This window comes from Aquarana catesbeiana, linkage group LG03 (assembly GCF_042186555.1).
Source record: "Aquarana catesbeiana isolate 2022-GZ linkage group LG03, ASM4218655v1, whole genome shotgun sequence".
Taxonomy (NCBI): Eukaryota; Metazoa; Chordata; class Amphibia; order Anura; family Ranidae; genus Aquarana; species Aquarana catesbeiana.
In genome coordinates, this window is record NC_133326.1 from 211,767,366 (window position 1) to 211,783,622 (window position 16,257).

The 16,257-nt window shown below is 42.4% G+C and overlaps 1 protein-coding gene across 4 annotated transcripts in view; it reads left to right on the forward strand.

Moving 5' to 3' along the window:
• The window catches only part of PANX2 (pannexin 2), an 83,811-nt gene that overhangs the window by 48,041 nt on the left and 19,513 nt on the right, over positions 1 to 16,257 (forward strand). The gene's annotated exons all lie outside the window — the stretch shown is intronic.

Below are 16,257 nucleotides of genomic sequence, written 5' to 3' on the forward strand. Positions count from 1 at the left end.
GATGTAATATAAACATTAGGCAAGGGGAAGACTGGAGGGCAATCCAAGCATGTAAAAAGCTATATAATCCTGTAGTAAAGAAACATTAAGGCTCTAAGATCCTGGTGAAAAATCAGGTAGGAAGTCTCTGAATACAGTGCTAGATGGGAACTGTGTAGCAGATGGAAAAATTGAGGCACAAAGTCCTCGCAGCCATATTAATTCATGTAGCTTAGCCTGAAATTGGTTTAAGCATATGCACCTGTAGAGTTCCAAGGAGGGACATGGGCCCTCTAAAGTGCACTAAAGAGAGAGGGCAAGGGTAAGCCACCCCAGCCGTATATGAGAACATCCGCCATTAGTCACGTACCACACTGGAGTAGAATGGGCGCCACCTAGGATTCCCGGTGCTGCTCCCCGGAGGGGGCCCGGGACCTTCCCTGTGCTCCCTGCTTGTGTGCTTAAGGGAAACTCCGGGGCCCTGGAGGACCAGGGTGACCCACCGGGCAAGGGATAATCTGGAGCCAATTCGGCATCTGGATGGTTTCCACATCGAGGAAAGCAAACAGCTCCGGTAAGTCTACAGGTGTACGCAGGGTAAAGGAAGTGGAGGCCCTCCGAAAGGTGACCGCCAGCGGATAGCCCCATCTGTAGGTGCAGCACCAGTCTCTAGCCAGGTCAAGGACAGGGCACAGGCGGGCCCTGCACTGGAGCGTTGCCCTAGACAAATCTGGGAGAATTTTGATGGGTGCATTGCTCTTTCTGTGGATAGCGATGGAGGCGGCACACCACATTCTAGGGCCTCTTGGGGTCATTAGATCTGGGGCCCAGGGCCCTATGGACCCTATCTAATTCCACCGTGATCTGAGGGCATTTAAGGACCTTTTGAAAGATGGCACTCACTGTGGCTGGAAGATCCTCTGTGCCTGTAGCTTCTGGTAGTCCCCACAAAGTTATTTCTGCAGCTTCTGCCCTTTGGTCCTCCAAGTGGAGTTGGAGGTCGACTGCTGTGTCTTCCTGAGAGATATGGGAATGCTCCAGGGCTGCTAAGCAATGTTCCAGGGAGGATATCAATGTCTCCTCCACTCGGAGGATCATGGCCTCGATGTCCTGTCTCATGGGTAAGGCCTGTAGGAGTGCCTGGATATCCCCGTCCAGGCGGCTTGTTTCTCCCTTCAGTGAGGAGTTGGCCATCTCTGATAAATCCGGACGCAAGAGTGCAGGGGTCTCCAGTAAGGAGTCCGTGATGGAGGAGGAGTTAGGAGATGCACGTGGATCCGGCATGTTCTGGGTGCTCAGGCCTGAGCCCCGAGGTGCCCCCACTATGGTGCTCGGAGAGGTGCGGTGTGCATTCTGGAAATAACACTGGATTTCCCCCTGGGAGGTGTGAGAACGGGCTGCTCGAATTGACAATCTGGTCCTGTATTTTCTTGCAGATAGCATGCCGGTGTAGCAAGTGTTTGATGTCGGCAGTATGTCAGGATAGGCAGGGGAGGCCTGGAGCTCACAGTAGACACGTCTTCACACTGCCATGTCTAGGTCATGCCCCTTTCTCATGTGTTTTACTTTGCCACAGCAAAATGACATCTCCAAAGGAAAAAATGTCATTTAAAATTGCTTGCGGCTGTAATGTATTGCCGGACCCCGGCAATATAGATAAAAATCTATGAAAAATTGTCATGGGTTCAGTCCAGTCCATACCATCGGGTCTGGTATGGATATTAAGGGGAATTCCATGCCAAAACTTTAAAAAAAACAGCGTGGGGTCTCCCCAAAATCCATATCAGGCCTTTCAGGTCTGGTATGAATTTTAAGGGGAACTCCACGCCACTCCATGGATACCCTTATCCGAGCAAGCAGCCATGTCAGGCCAGGAAAGGCCTCTCCCCCTCCTGAACCATACCAGGTTGCTTGCCCTCAACATGGGAGACAATCTTTGACAGTTTCTTTATTTAAAAAAAAAAAAGTGTCCCGCAATATCCATCCATCTTCAATCACGACACCCGACTGACACAAAAAGCTCGACGGGAGGCGTCCCACCGACTGCTGTCTCTTGGCTTTGACAGCTGTTATATACACAAGGGCGGAGCCACCCGGTGATGTAAACGGGTGACCCCGCCCCCTCTGACGTCACGTGACGAGCATGTTTTGGCCAATCATCACACATCAATGCACTGCGATCTCGCAGTGCATTATGGGGCGTTCCGCGGCACTCAAATTTGCCGCAAGTCCCCCATAATATTTGCTGTTCGGCGAACACTCGATTTTCGAGTCGAACTCACAAGGCCAATCGTGGTCCTTAAGTAAATAGCCTTATGAATACACAGCCATCCAACCTCACCCTGTACTATGTTTTCCTGTCCAAGCGCTGTCCTCCCTGGCACTGCCTGGAAGCTAGGAATTATTGGGAAGCCCAGCAATCCAAACTCTCACAAACTAGGGCACCATAGACGAATTGTGGATCACTCATCATCCATGGATATTGTTACCAAGTAATGCCTGTTACACACGGGGAGTTTTTTCTTTTTTTCACTCAAGCCAGCAGGCTGGACAAAAAAAAAAACCCTGACAGATCATTGTACTTGTTCTGTCTCAAGGAGCAGATAGCTAAACCTTCTTATCCCAATAACTGTAGATACCATATTTCTTTGATCTCAGTTTTATTAGAACAAGCCAGGTGAAATTTTTAAGTTCTCTAAGGGGTGATGGCGATAGATTGCGAAATACATGACTTGCTTCTTGCACTGTGTTGAAAAGAATGGTGGATGATTGACTTCCTGTTAAGATTCTACCCAGAATTCCCTGCTTGCTGACAACTTCCTCAACTACACATACAAATAAACAGATAAACAGAACTGCAGCAATACCAAAAAGGAACGCTAGATGGAGCCTGCGCACCACATATGATTGTCTTAAGTAAATTATACATTTTGCATGTAAATTTAACAACACAGGTACAAATAACCAGTATAAAACATCTGGTGGACAGAACACTCCCAGCCTGACATCAAGTGATGTCACTAACAGAGTCCTCCGTAGAAAGCAACAGAATAAGTTTGGTCACTGGTCTCAAGAATACTTTAGACTCATTCTGTTGAGAGATCTTGACCTCGACCTTACGGACACGATTATCCTTGCTTGGCAGTACTTTGGTGATCAAACCTAAAGGCCACATATTCCTTAGTGTCTGGCAATCTTTCATGAGCACAACATCACCAGGTTTAAGATTAGGCTTTTCAGTGTGCCACTTTCTCCTTACTTGTAGAGTGGATATATATTGTTCCCTCCACCGGTTCCTGAAGGTATTTGCAAGGGTTTGTACTTGTCTCCATTGACGTTTGTAAAGGTCCTTCTCACAAAACTCTCTAGCTGGAGCACCAGCAAGACTAGTCTTTTGCGTGAGTAACATGGCAGGTGTGAGGACCACTGGATCCTCAGAGTCATTTGAAATGGATGTCAAAGGTCTGGTGTTAATGATAGCTGAAACCTCTGCCATAAATGTCACTAAACATTTGTGAGTAAGCCTTGCAGTTCCTACTTGTAGGAAGATAGCGTCAAGAATTCTGCGGGCTATGCCTATCATCCTCTCCCAAACACCTCCCATGTGAGAAGAGTGAGGTGGGTTGAAGATCCACGTGCAGTCTTGTTCACTCAAGTATCTTTCTACTCTAAGAACGTCCAATTTAGAAGGAATTTGAAGTTCTTTTACTGCTCCTACAAAGTTAGACCCTCTGTCAGAGCGAATGAGTTTCACTGGGCTTCTGATTGCAATGAGTTCAGCTAGCTCTGTGGCTAATACTGCAGCACAAAGTTCCAGCCTGGGTATGGTGTGTTCGGGAAGTGGTGCAAGTTTAGTGTCTATGGTTTTCAGGTAGGCAACAGCAGCAATTGCTTTAACAGAAGCATCCGAAAACACACAAAGTCTTTGCATCTGAACGTCAGCAGATGACAGAGGAGCATATGGTTGTGGAATTTTAAGGTTGGATAGAGCTGTTAGAGAGTCCTTCCACTCTAGCCATAAGTTCTTCTTGTCAGTGGGGAGAGGGTGGTCCCAATCTAGCGACTCACAGGTTAAGTCTCTCAGTAATGCTTTACCCTGGATGGTGACAGGTGCTGCAAAGCCTAAGGGATCATACAGGCTGTTTATGGTAGACAGGACACCTCTACAGATAAAGGGTTTTTCTTCTGTGTTTATTTGGAAAGTAAACGTGTCAGATCTGAAGTCCCAAAGCAAACCAAGGCTGCGTTGCATGGGAAGTGAGTCTGTGCCTAGATCTAAGTCCTTTAACTCGTTAGAACGATCTTGGACAGGAAAGGCTTCTAAAACTTCTCTACTGTTGGAAGCAATCTTGTGGAGTCTTAAGGAACAAGCAAGCATTGCCTGAGTTCTTTTGAGGAGACTGATTGCGGCTTAATTTGTGGGTAGTGATTTCAAGCAATCGTTTACATAGAAATCCTTGTCCACAAACTGTCTGACATCTGACCCATACTCTAACTCTCCTACTCTAGCAGAATGTCTGAGGCCATATAAAGCAACTGCAGGGGAAGGACTGTTGCCAAATATGTGCACTCTTATGCGGTATTCTGTGATGTCTCCAGAGGGGTTGTTGTCCCTGAACCAGAGAAATCTCAGAAAGTTACGGTGTTCTTCTTTAACAAGAAAGCAATAGAACATTTGTTGTATGTCTGCCATAAATGCGACTGAATCCTTGCAAAAGCAAAGAAGTACTCCTAATAGTCTGTTGTTAAGGTCAGGGCCAGAGAGAAGGACATCATTTAGAGAGACACCCTCATGTTTGCCGCTGGAATCGAACACCACTCTAATCTGCCCTGGCTTCTTAGGGTGATAGACCCCAAATATGGGTAAGTACCAGCATTCCTCTAAGTCTGTGAGGTTTGGGGCTATCTCAGCATGACCATTCTGGAATATTTTCTCCATGAAGGAAAAGAAATGTTCTTTCATCTCTGGTTTCCTTTGAAGATTGTGTCTTAGGGAAGTGAGACGTTTATATGCTAGTTCTCTATTGTTGGGCAAACGTCGTCTTTGTGGTCTAAAGGGAAGAGGTGCAACCCAGCTATTAGTCCCGTCTTTCTCCATACTCCTTTCCATAACTTCTAGGAAGAGCCTATTCTCAATGGACATTGCTACCTGGTTGTCTTCCTTTGTTCTCCTAAGTCGCTTTGGTCTTTGTCATAGGTATTGCTGTCACAGAGGGGACTTAGGAAAGGAAAAGGTACAGGGTTGTTGTGTGGTAGCTCCTTTATGAGGACGTGATTCTGACAGGGTTGGAAAAGAGAAGGACGACCATTCTCGAGGGTACTAGTGAGCAGGTTATTAACAGATGCCGGTTTGTGTGTACCTCCCAGGCAAACATCACCTATAATGACCCACCCGATATCCAGTTTTTGGGCATATGGGGCATTTTTAGGACCATTGATCAGTTTTCTTACTTTGTGGACTTGCAAGATATCCCTTCCTAGGAGTAAGATTATCTGAGCCTGATCATCTAGTTCTGGTATGAGATGTGCTATGTGATTCAAGTGAATCTGGTGAGCTGCTGCGTCTGGTGTGGGAATCTCTGATCTGTTGTCTGGCATCTGGTTGCACTCTATTATGGTCAGTAAGGGTAGGCATGTCTTACCATCCATAGATTCAATTTGTAGGCCGTCAGCTCTTCTCCCCGCCGTTTCCACTGTACCCGCACAAGTCCTAAGGGAGTAAGGGATGCTGGGGCCTTTAAGGTTTAGAATGTCAAAAAACACAGATGTAGCTAGCGACTTATTACTCTGATCATCCAAGATGATGTAGAGCTTGACTGCTTTGTCCCTGCGTCCTTTTGGATAAACTCTCACAAGACAGATTTTAGAGCAGGATCTGCCACCTGTACTTCCTTTGCAGACTTCAGTACACTGTGAAGTGATTGCTATGGCGTCTGTACTAGAGTCTTTGGTCTCCCCGCCTTGCTCCTTGTCCCTATGAACAGGTGGGAAAGTTCTTGGAATAGGCCTTGGGTGTAGAGCTGTGTTGTGCTCTGTGCTGTTACATTCTGTACATTTGACACTGACCTTACAATCCTTGGCAAAATGTGTGGATGAAGAGCAGCACTTGTAACAAATGTTGTTCTCTTTGAGGAAAGCTTTGCGATCCTGGATGGTCTTTGTCCTGAAGGCTCTGCATTTCAGAAGAGGATGTGGCATCCTATGTAGAGAGCAGAACTTAGTAGGGTCGCTGTCTTGATCCTCTGGCTGAGACTCTGCAAATCTGTGGGAAGAAATGTTAGTTTTGTGCACTGCTACTGGAACTCTGAGTTGTTTAGGGCCAGAAGAAGTGGTATACGACACTGGAAAAATTAAGCTGGGGTCATCTTTCATTCCTGCTTGTCTGTCTACAAAGTCCACAAACTCACTAAAGGGTGGAAAAGGCACATTGTGTTTTCGTTTGTAGTTACAGCCATGAGTAATCCATCTTTCATGTAACTCATAAGGAAGTTTTTGTACTAAGGAGTTAATACCTCTAGCAGAGTCAAGATAAGAAAGGCCAGGTAAGTCTCCTTCTGCTTTAGCAACTTGTAACTCCATACACAGGTCACTGAATTCTCTGAGTCTTTGGTAACCTCTGCTAGGTATTTTTGGGAAGTCTTCCATTCTTTTAAACAGTGTACTCTCTATAGCCTCTGGTGAGCCATAACATCTATCCAGTCTGTTCCAGATGTTTGTAAGTCCTATCTCAGGTTGGTTTATATTAATGTCTCTGATCCTTTTGGCATGTTCAGCAGAATCATTGCCAAGCCACTTTACGAGGAGTTCTATTTGTTCCCTGCAGGATAGATCTAGGCCTTGAATGACACTCTGGAAAGCGGATCGCCATGCTCTGTAGTGTTGAGGGTGATCACTAAATTTGACAAGTCCTTGGGTAACTAACTCTCTTTTGGCCAGGAACTTGGCAAAGTCTACAGTAGCCTGACATTGGGGTAGGCTGCTGGTGTATTGTGGTGCGGTGTAACTCAGTCAGATTTTCCTTGCTTGTAGAGCTGGGGTCCCAGGTCGTCTTGTTGATGCTTTACTTGATGTGACTCACTGATGTCTTATTTAATTTCTTGTTGTGGGATGCTGCTTGGGTCCCAGTGCTGGTAGACATAATCTGAGGTGCGTTGTGAAGAATCTTGTTGGTCCTCTTCTAGACCCGGTATGCTGCTGCCTAGTCTTGGCTCATCGTAGACGGCTGCTTCTAAAGCTTCTGCTTCTGCAATGTCGGCGGCAGTGTCTCTTTCTACTGCCAGCTTCTCCATGTTAGCCTCTAAGATAGCTTGCTGCAGTTTCAGAGATGCTTCCTGCTGGGCTAGCTCTTCTTCCAGGCGTACTCTTTCCTTCTCTCTCTCTCTTGTTCCTGTCTCACCTTTTCTGCATCAAGGCGGGCCTTTTCTTTTTTCATCTGCAACTCTTGGTCTGCGAATGCGGCCCTGGCTTTTGCTGCTTCGGCTTTTGAACGGGCGATAGCTGCTGCATTTGCGACAGATGACTTAGATGAGCTTGCTCATAAACGTGTTTTGCAAGAAGATGTACCACTGTGAGACATGGCTGCGGGGAAGAAGCTGTCTTGCTGTATAGAGACCGTTCTAGTGTCATTGCTGCTTGACAGAGCCGCCTCTCTGTGTAGCGTGGCTGCTTGCTTTGCCTGCCGCAGGCCTGTTTCTCTAAGGATTCTGACTGTATGGATACTGCGTAGCCCCGGGCTGTACAGACTTCCGAAGTCTGCTTATCTTCAGAGGTCAGCTTAAAAATGTCACTGTTCTGTCTCAAGGAGCAGATAGCTAAACCTTATCCCAATAACTGTAGATACCATATTTCTTTGATATCAGTTTTATTAGAACAAGCCAGGTGAAATTTTTAAGTTCTCTAAGGGATGATGGCGATAGATTGAGAAATACATGACTTGCTTCTTGCAATGTGTTGAAAAGAATGGTGGATGGTTGACTTCCTGTTAAGATTCTACCCAGAATTCCCTGCTTGCTGACAACTTCCTCAACTACACATACAAATAAACAGATAAACAGAACTGCAGCAATACCAAAAAGGAACTCTAGATGGAGCCTTCACACCACATATGATTGTCTTAAGTAAATTACACATTTTGCATGTAAATTTAACAACACAGGTACAAATAATCAGTATAAAACATCTGGTGGACAGAACAGTACTAACACAAGCCATGTTAGTACAGTGATCTCCCCACTGAGCTATTGTGTTCTGACAGGGGGACTGACCCCTCCCCCCATCCTGCTAGAACACCCTGATCAGTCATTGGCTGTAGGTGCTGATCGAATTATTTTCCAGCATGCCTGTTCAATAAAAACTGGCCTTTAGACCAGCTTCTGTCTAACAGGCTGCTGTACACACAGGCATTTTCGGCCCCAGTGTACCAGCCATCAGTGAAGGTTTTAACTCCCACAAATCAATTTGCTTTTCTTTAGTTTTTACATCTACAAATTAAAAACAACATGGTTAATACAGATAAACAGTATACAGTAACTCCTATAGGAGTTACGCGTATATGGTTTTGCCAATCTGTTAACGGCTCCCCGCATGCAGCTTAAGAGATCCATAAATAGCAATTAATGAAATAAATAGCTCAAATTTAGTTCCACAAGAAAATCCATTATGATTTGACAGATGGCACAATTTTCTTACATGTGCATTATTTGTCGACACTACATATTCCTTTGTGACTTTTTCATATACAGCAGAATAATTCTGTTCCCTGCCATCTGTGTCTAATTACAGTTACAGCTTGTCCAGATTCCAGTTACTGTAATATGGGGAGTGACCTACTAGAGAAAATTCTTTACTTTTTATCTTTTAAGAGAAAACATAAAGTAAACTCAATAGCTGACCAACGTTGAAGATTTTATTTAGTAGGATAACATACTATAAATAGCTTCCAATCAATTTTCACTTTTCATCAGTTTAGTAGTACAGACTGTTTTCCTTTTGGCTTCCGGTGATGCTCGTTGCCTTCTTATTACAGTGAGGGGAAAAAAGTATTTGACTCCTTGCTGATCTTGTCCACTGACAAAGTAATAGTCTATAATTTTGATGGTAGGTTTAGTATAATAGTGAGAGACAGAATAACAACAAAAATTTCCAGAAAAATGCATTTTATTGGGTGAAATAAGTATTTGATCCTCTATCAATCAGCAAGATTTCTGGCTCCCAGGTGTCTCCTATACAGGTAATGAGTTTAGATTAGGAGCACTTTCCTAAAGGGAGTGCTCCTAATCTAAGCTTGTTACCTGTTTAACCCTTTTGCTGCCAGGCCCTGTGCTCCATTTTGTACACTCAGGTGGCCAGACCATTTTTGCAATTTTTCCTTTGCTTTTTTATGTTTTACTTATAGCTTTCAGAGTTTGTAAAAGACCCCCCAAAACCATATATTTTCTGAAAGCACACGACCAGTAGAAAAAAAAGAAAGTGCTACTGATTTTTTAGATCCCACGATATTTGCGCAAATGTTTGTTAAAACAATATTTTTGCTAAAAATCCACTAAAATCATTATTCACAGATAAAAACACAGCAAACTTTACAAAATTCCTACTAAATATAAAAACTTGACCTGTATTAAGTTAATAAATAACAAATATTTGTAACCTTTAAATTGCTCTTTTTTGCAAAATCGTGAAAATCGAACAGACGAAAAAGTGTAAATATCCAAATTTCTCTAAAATCTGAAGGTTTTCATTGTTCCCTTACAGCTTTAAGAATTTGTAAAAGACCCCCCAAGCCATATATTTTCTGAAAGCACATGACCTGTAAAATAAAAAGAAGGTGCTACTTATTTTTTAGACCCCGTAATATTTACGCAAATGTTTATCAAACAATATATACGCAAAAAATACACTAAAACCATTATTAGCAGATAGAAACACAGCTAATCTGCTAAATCCCTACTAAATAAAAAAGCTTAACCTGTATGGAGTTAATAAATAACAAAAAAAAAATAATTTTTACATTGCGCCTTTTTGCAAAATGGTGAAAATCGAACGTATGCAAAAATGTAAATATCCACATTTCTCCAAAAATTTGAAGGTTTTCATTTTTCCCTTACAGCTTTCGGAATTTGTGAAAGACACCCAAAACCATATATTTTCTGAAAGCATATGATCTCTAGAATAAAAAGAAGGTGCTACTGATTTTTTAGACCCTGCGGTATTTGCGCAAATGTTTATCAAAACAATATATTCACAAAAAATACACTAAAACCATTATTAGCAGATAAAAACACAGCTAATTTGACAAAATTCCTGCTAAATCCCTACTAATTATAAAAGCTTAACCTGTATAGAGTTAATATAACAAAAAAATTGAATTTTTATATTGCGCCTTTTTGAAAAAAATTGCACTAAAAAATACACTAAAACCATTATTAGCAGATAGAAACACAGCTAATTTGACAAAATTCCTGCTAAATCCCTACTAAATAAAAAAGCTTAACCTGTATGGAGTTAATAAAAAACAAAAAAATAATAATTTTTACATTGCGCCTTTTTGCAAAATGGTGAAAATCAAACGTATGCAAAAATGTAAATATCCACATTTCTCAAAAAATTTGAAGGTTTTCATTTTTCCCTTACAGCTTTCAGAATTTGTGAAAGACACCCAAAACCATATATTTTCTGAAAGTATATGATCTCTAGAATAAAAAGAAGGTGCTACTGATTTTTTTAGACCCTGCGGTATTTGCGCAAATGTTTATCAAAACAATATATTCACAAAAAATACACTAAAACTATTATTAGCAGATAAAAACACAGCTAATTTGACAAAATTCCTGCTAAATCCCTACTAATTATAAAAGCTTAACCTGTATGGAGTTAATAAATAACAAAAAAATAGAATTTTTACATTGCGCCTTTTTGCAAAATGGTGAAAATCGAACGTACGCAAAAATGTAGATATCCAAATTTCTCTAAAAATCTGAAGGTTTTCATTTTTCCTTTGCAGCTTTCAGGATTTGTGAAAGACCCCCCAAACCATATATTTTCTGAAAGAATATGACCTCTAGAATAAAAAGAAGGTGCTACTGATTTTTTAGGCCCCATGGTATTTGCGCAAATTTTTATCAAATCAATATTGTCGCTAAAGATACACTAAAACCATGATTAGCAGATAGAAACACACAATTTTACAATACTCCTGCTAAATTCCTGCTAAATATAAAAGCTTTTCCTGTGTTGAGTTAATAAATAACAACTATTTGTAAATTTTAAATTGCATAATATAGTTAAAATGCAAAAATAAAAATCAAAACAATAGTAATCAAGCAAACGTGCAGACATAAGAAAATACTGTTGAAAAATTATCCATAAAATGAATGCACAGAAGGGTGAAGTTAAATGTATACTGATTAATACATAAGAAAGTCCATATAGTGAAAAACAAATCCCAGAGTGATGAGTAGTGTAGATTCACGTTATAGTGACAAGTGCATTGATGGGACCTCCACCTCAGAAACACACTGCCGCTTACCGGAAAGTGATGGTCCCTTGTTACAGGGGACCACGCTAAGCAGATGGCTGTAACCCCAGCCCGGGATCTCACAGGCATGCACTGGATACCACAGCATCAGTGGGGATCATCACCATGATATGTTTACCTACACTGACACATAGGTTATCACATGGATCCCGCAGACACTGGCAGGCAAAAGACCTTAGATGATGTCATGACCATGTGATCACTCAGCGAGGAACAGCTGATGTATTCACTGAATACATGTGGCACTGAAGGGGATGCTAGCGGGGGAACATAATTTAGAAAAAAAAAGTTTAACTGCAATTGCTGGTGTTCTGCCGAGAAAGTTTCCCCTGGTGGATAAGGACTCCCCTGTACTGTGCAGGCGCAGCGCTTGCGCAGTACGAGCCGTTGAAAATAGCCGAAGATGAACACCTGATAGCCAAAGCTGTACACGGTGTCTGTAACAGGGCCCCTCGTGGGCTCGCTTCGCTCCCCACGCTTCGGGCATGGCCTCGCTTCGCTCGGCATATTTTATTCTAATATTAAAACACAAAAGATGCAGCGCTAGAAATATTACGTGAAAAAATTGTGACTGAAGAAAACTAAGGCAAAGTCTCGTAAGCATAACAGCATGTGATCAATGGTGAAAATTCATGTGAGACATAATATAATGAACAATAATACAAAAACATAAATAAAAACTTAGCAAGTGAAAAATACAAAAAGGAAAAGTTGCAACAATCCCCAGACGACGTCCTATCATGACGAAGGGAGGAGCCTGCGACGGTGATGCCATTACGTTTTTGGATGGGCTAACGAACGTAGGAAGTGAAGTTCAACAGATGTAGACACCGCTATACATCCTTATGCTATACTCCACTGCTCTTAACTGACTGCAACATTGTAAGTGTGATTCTTTTTAATTTGAATAAATCACCTTATTTGTACATATTACACTATGGAAGTTTTTTATTTCATATTCCCGAGCATTATCCCTTGCTAAGCTGCTGTTCCGTGTTGTGCCTTTGGTTTTGGGGAGGACAATTTCCCTGAGCTGGGCAAGACTGCCGTAACAGCAGTCATCGCCATCTGGTAAGCGGATTTTATTACTCACCTAGGGAGATTACTCCTTTTTCCTGGTTTCTTGCATCCCCACGGATGGGTGTTGTTTTTTTTTTTTTTTTCCTGTTCACTCACGGACTGATATTTGATGGGACTTTTCCTTTTTGCATTTTTCACTTGCTAAGTTTTTATATATGTTTTTGTATTATTGTTCATTATATTATGTCTCACATGAATTTTCACCATTGATCACATGCTGTTATGCTTATGAGACTTTGCCTTAGTTTTCTTCAGTCACAATTTTTTCACGTAATATTTCTAGCGCTGCATCTTCTGTGTTTTTATATTACTTTTGGAGTTTGATACTAGACATTCAGGTGCTGGCAGCTTTTATTAATTTATTTTGACACATATTTACTCTTGAATTTTTATTTTTTAGTGCAGCTTTAGCCTTTGGGCTTTTTGTTTCTCTCTACACTATATTTTTATTCTAACTCTATGTCCACTTGGATGGTGGGGCTTGAACCTGGACTCAGGGCAGAATGTAGTGCGCAGGCGCTGTGTAGAGCTGACGATCAGCTGGTCAACTTCTGAGACTTTCGGCGGCTCCGTAGTTGTTCGTACTGCGCATCCGCAGAGCATGCGCAGTACAAGAGGAATGTTCTCGGCAAGACACCTGCAGGAGTGGCAGCAGAGGGAGCCGGCAATTACAACGGATCCACGGAGATCCATACTGGGAAGGGGGGGCACTGAAGGGGGTGCCAGCGTGGGGGAGATCATTTAGGGGAATAAAAAATGAACTCTGCAATTACCGGTGAGAGTGGCAGGGGGGCAGCAATTGCAACGGATCCATGGAGATCATTTTTTTGGGGGGGGGGGTGCTGAAGCTGGGGGGTAAAAATTAGTGCTACGGGGACAGATGCAGTGGGCAGAGGAGAGTGGGGGGGGCAGAGCAGGAATTTTTTGTAGTACAGGAGGGGGGGGCAGCAGCCGGTGACAGGTAGAGAGGTGGCGGAAGTGGAGTGGGGGGGGGGGGTGATTTTAGCTGAATAACTCTGATCTAATCAGAGCTATTGTTTTGTTCAGCAGAGTCTGCTGAACATTTCTGATATAAGTTTATGGTCACTGAAGTGACCAGGAGCTTATAACGGAGCAGGAATTTAGGTCCATACAGCGTACGGGCTTGGCCACCTGCAGGCACTTCTGTAGGTCCATACAGCGTATGGACCTGGCAGTGAAAGGGTTAAAAGACACCTGTCCACAGAAGCAATCAATCAGATTCCAATCTCCCTACCATGGCCAAGACCAAAGAGCTGTCCAAGGATGTCAGGGACAAGATTGTAGCCCTACAGAAGGCTGGAATTGGCTACAAGATGATCAACAAGCAGCTTGGTGGGAGGGTGACAACAGTTCGTGTGATTATTCGCAAATGGAAGAAACACAAAATAAATGTCAATCTCCCTCGGTCTGGAGCTCCATGCAAGGTTTTACCTCATGAAGTTTCAATGATCATGGGAACTGCGAGGAATCAGCTCTAAATGGGACCGATGAACACCGATCGGTCTCCTCCCCTAGTCAGTCCCAATCCCCTCTACAGTTAGAACAGACCAAGGGAACACAGTTAACCCCTTGATTGCCAACCCTTTCCCTGCCAGTGACATTTATACAGTAATCAGTGGCTATTTTTAGCTCTTATCACTGTATAAATGTCAATGATCCCAAAATAGTGTCAAAAGTGTCCGATCTGCCTGCCGCAATGGCGCAGTCCTGATAAAAATTTAAATTTTTTTTTTTTTTACCAAAAATATGTCGAAGAATATATATTGTATAAACCTTTCTATTGCTTCCAAGTGACCCTAAGCTGTATTGGTCCTTGTGAATCAATAAAAGTGGCGCTAAATGACAGTATATATACTGTCTAGTGCATATTAAAGTGATCTAGTGCTCTAGCAAAAAATGTATATAAATAAATCAAGAATAAAAAACATTCATGGAAAATCTCATCAGTGTACACAATAAAAATCGTGATAATCCCTGTAAAGGTGTACCATACACACAGCAATATATATTGCAAAATAATATTAAACGTGAAATATGAATAATTTTAGTCCATAAAGATTCCACAGACAGGACACCGTGAAGGAAAAGTGCGGTATCTGGAAGCAATCCACCAATTCACTCAGTGTTAGTGATTCCTCTCCCCTTGAATTCAACACTCACCAGCTCAATATGCCTCACACTCTCGTGTTTTGGCAATAAGGCATAGGCATATAGTTGGTCAATTGAAGGTAAAAGGATCCAGATTCTTTATTTATCCAAGTGTCACGGAGATGGGAACTTCCCAACAGATCTTATATTCATCAGCTGTCTCGCACAGGAGATTCTCGGAGCTCCAGCGTCCAAAGGTTTACATCCACACTTTTTAGCCTTTGTAATGTGAAACTGTAGTTTTGCTACAGTTTCACATTACAAAGGCTAAAAAGTGTGAATTGGTGGATTGCTTCCAGATACCGCACTTTTCCTTCACGGTGTCCTGTCTGTGGAATCTTTATGGACTAAAATTATTCATATTTCACGTTTAATATTATTTTGCAATATATATTGCTGTGTGTATGGTACACCTTTACAGGGATTATCACGATTTTTATTGTGTACACTGATGAGATTTTCCATGAATGTTTTTTATTCTTGATTTATTTATATACATTTTTTGCTAGAGCACTAGATCACTTTAATATGCACTAGACAGTATATATACTGTCATTTAGCGCCACTTTTATTGATTCACAAGGACCAATACAGCTTAGGGTCACTTGGAAGCAATAGAAAGGTTTATACAGTTTATTCAATTTTAAAGTGGCAGCTTTATAGTTATTTCATTAGGACGTTTTTTTTCTGTAGGGGGTGAGCACCCCTTTGCCTGGCATTTGAGCGCAGTGGTGAAAACTCGAGAGGGGCGTATAGATCTGAGTTTTCTCATTTGAAGAATATATATTGGCCTAAACTGATGAAGAATTTTTTTGGGGGGGGATATTTATAATAGCAAAAAGTACAAAATATTGTGTGGTGATCAAATACCACCAAAAGAAAGCTCTATTTGTGGGAAAAATAGGACATCAATTTTGTTTGTATACAGCGTCGCAATTGTCAGTTAAATCGACGCAGTGACGTATCACAAAAAATGACCTGGTCATTGAGCAGCCAAATCTTCCGAGGCTGAAGTGGTTAAAATGCAAATCAATGTATGACTTTTTTGGAATGCGTTTTCTGGATTTTTTTGTTGTTATTTTGTCTCACTGTCAAAATAAGTCTACCATGGGGGGGGGCGCTCGTGAGCAGCATGTAAGATGGCCGCATGGTAATCCAACTCCTCACCCGCCAAGCACATCTGACGTTCTACAGCTAGCCTTCTACTTACATTACAGCCACCCTCTGCTTCCTTATCCTCCCCTGCACCAATAGGGAAAAGAACCCAGCGCGACACGAGCCTCCAGCGCCAAGCCACGTGACCTGGAAGATGAGGCCTCCCCACCTACAGACTCACCAGAAGCCCTGGCCTCGAGTTTAGAGCTCCTGCCGCCCCTGCTGACAGGTGAGGCAGATTTGCTCTGTTATGCTGAGAGCACTATGGACGCACCGCTGCCACCACAGAATCCACCATTGTGGGGCGCTTTAAAACAATGTTACAGGCAGAATTATCAAGC